Source organism: Pristiophorus japonicus, chromosome 9, assembly GCF_044704955.1.
Source record: "Pristiophorus japonicus isolate sPriJap1 chromosome 9, sPriJap1.hap1, whole genome shotgun sequence".
Classification (NCBI taxonomy): domain Eukaryota; kingdom Metazoa; phylum Chordata; class Chondrichthyes; family Pristiophoridae; genus Pristiophorus; species Pristiophorus japonicus.
In genome coordinates, this window is record NC_091985.1 from 197,791,277 (window position 1) to 197,794,630 (window position 3,354).

The following is a 3,354-nucleotide window of genomic DNA, read 5'->3' on the forward strand; positions in this document are numbered from 1 at the left end:
TGGATTTTGAGATCGCCAGAATATCACCCATTTTCAAAACCCCAACTTTCCATTTCATAAAATGGGCATTATCATGAGCGATCTGAAATGGGCATTATCATTAAATGTTTTGAACTTCTGCTGTAAACTGTCGGCGTCCATAGCAATGCCATGGCAACTATCGTTTCCCGTGTTACAGGAGGTCAGGGGTCATCAGTACATGCGCAGAAGGGGAGAGTGAGAGAGAGCAGGAGCAGAGAGCAACTGAAAGCGTGTGTGGGTGTGTTGTGCGTTTGTTTCGCTGTTGTGGGAGGAAGGACAGAGATTTACCAGAAGCAAAAAGACTTGTGAGCACAAATAACATTGTTCCCATGGAGCTTTGGGGAAAACAAATAAAGTTAAAATGGAAGGGATGGAGTATGTGACACAGCACGTTGTGGAGACTGATGACGCTGGGGAAAGCAATGAGATGGGACGTGCGGGGCCGGATTCGATGGACGATCGTCCATCTGGTGCTAATGAGCCCCGATTATCGCCCGTGGAGCTCCAGGGTGCCTTCTCCATAGATGACAGTGCAGACTTCGAGGAGCATGCATTGCCACGCCCCATAGTGCATTTGACAGCGATTACATCTAGTGCTCCTGCGGCCATGCCCTCTTTCAGCTTGGAGTCGCGGGCGCAAGCATCATGTCACAGGGCACCCAAGTTTCTTCATGATGGTGCCGACCACATGGAGGTCGGTTTGATGCAGCAGGTCTGCTCCACGAGAATCAGATCTGAGAGGGGACATGGTACACTTGTCTAGGAGGAGTGCTGAGATAGGTCATCAGATCTTTCAGGCAATGGGGGCACATCCCAACAGCTGGCCAGCATATCCACCACCATCACTGAGTACGTGTGAGGCCATGGAGGTGATAACCAGGAACACTGGTGGCACAGAGGTCCCAGTGGTCTCGGGGCGTGGCACTGCACCACAATTTGCCAAACCCCAATTGCTAACGACACATGACAGCCAGGAGGAAAAGCTTGCTTCTGGCTTGGAGCACGTTCCCACCTCTGGAACGTCCTCTCCAGTATCTGGACAACCAATGGTTCTGCCGTCATCCCCCCAATGAAGCAGCACTTGAGGAGCTCCTCGGCAAGGTTGGGGAAGGCAGGAGGGGAAGGGAAAGGGGTAGAGGTGGGAAGAGAAGTGGAGGCGGGGGAAGGAAAGTGAAGTGTATGGCAGAAGGAGTTGTATTGGTCACAGTCATTTTATGTTGTGGTTGCAATTTTGTTGGGAGGTTAGCGGGGAGAGGGGGTACCTTGATTTTTTGCATTTTTGTTCTTTGACTATGAAGTTTTGTTTGAAATGTGAACACTTTTATCAATGATATAAATGTCATCAATTTGTTGTGGGGTGGGGTGGAGTGCATTTTACAGTTAGAATTATGTTTTTCTACAAATGTTCTCATTAAATTTTTTTTATTTCACGTAACCTTGATGCGAATTGGCTCAGTTAAGACTGCTTCCCCCTGTAAGTTCATGGGGTATAAGTTCTCGTCCTCCTCCTCAATGTGCCTCCTCTTTGACTGGGCACATAATGCTCTTGAATATACCTTCTGCCATCTCTAGTCTACAGCATGTGAGTAGTCATCAAGACAGGTTCAGAAATTACAGGCCCCATTACAATCACAATCATCATTATACCTATTGTTCACAAACAATAAATTTACCTACAAAAACACCTAAAATAAATTCAAATCATCCACAATATGATAAGATGTTTGTTCAGATGTTCAAATCACTTTATTAAGAACTGCACAGTACATCAAAGCTCCCCAGAACTTGAAGCAGCCTTTTTTGTGAACCGACATCCGATTCACAACATAGACTCCACACCGCTGGGTTTAATTCAGATATGACCTGATTTTGCAAAAACATTTTTTAATGTATGAAACTCATAACCATTTTTGGAAACTGATCTTCCCCATATTTAAATCCAAATAAGTAGACAATTTGACGCCAGCACATGTGGTGTCAGCAATCGACTGACTATTTTCTTAACTGAGGAAAGGGAAAGGCCATAATAGATCCATGGAGGTAGATTTTTATTTAAATCACCAATGTAGATGACTAGCCAGTTTTTTACTCAGCGGGATTTTTGGTGAGCAATATCTTCGGCGATACGTGGGCGACGTGCCGAGTGCAATGCTCGCCGATATTATGGGCGTTAGTTTCGCCCATTCCGATCTTTACGGCAAAAAAAGTGGGTGGGCGGTATTATTAATTTCGGCATTAAGTGGATGCCGATAGTAACGCTGAGCGATCAGTGAGTGATACATGGGCGTTAGTTTCCATTTTTTGCTAAATGGACGATATCTGGGCGTTAGACCTCATCTCAGCATGAAATGGATGTTAAGTGGGTGGTATTGACGCAAAAAAGGTGGAAAGTCTAGGCCAAAATCTTTTCAACTGGGTCCAGTGTTTCATTTGCCAATACCCTTTATAACTACATAGGTACACGTGTCACTTATCATTATTCCCAGTCGGGTCCGGTCCATTTTGGTGAGAACCTGGTTTATCTGTGTAAATCCTTACCATTACCTGACTTTAGAGTTGTTCTCTTAAGTCTTTGATTACTTGTTGATCTCTAGCCTGTGGTGTTAAGTTATGCAACTGCTTACAGAGTTCCATCACAAGCTTCTGTATGGTCCTACTTCCTTGCTTCCTAGCCAAGACTTCAACAGCCTCATAGCCCATCTGGTCATTAATTGAAAATGTGTCAGTCCTGTCATCCTACTGAGTCCACAGCAAAAATAAACTGAAAGCTCCCAGATATATCAAGCTTGATTATTTCTGCCTAATCCCTAGTAAAGCGCAGGGCTTTTTTTTTATCAAGGTATTTTTTCCTCTGCTAAGATGCTGGCCACGGTTTCTGATGAGCAATTTCTAGTGGTGAAAGCTTCTACCCACTTCGTGAATTGATCTATTCTAAATAGGCACCATGTCTTCTCTTTGTGGCTGGGTAGCAGTCCAATACGATCTATCTGTAAGTTTTCCCAGGGTCCCTTTGGTCGAGGTTGATACGCTACTGACCGATGCCTATCCCCATTTGAATTACTATGGGCTTATAATGGTCTTTACTGTGGTAGGTGTTATATATGTAAATTTGTATATACCTAGTATAGCCACCAGAGGGCTCATCCCCTGGAGTCCCAAGGGATCCCACAATCCCTTGCGAGCACAGGTACTTAAAGAGGCCTCACAAGCTGGAGAGGCACTCTGTAAACCTGCAATAAAAGACTAAGTTCACATTTTACTTTGAGCTCACATTATCCAGTCAGACTCTATATTCATATATAACAACTGGCGATGAGATACAGATGACGAACC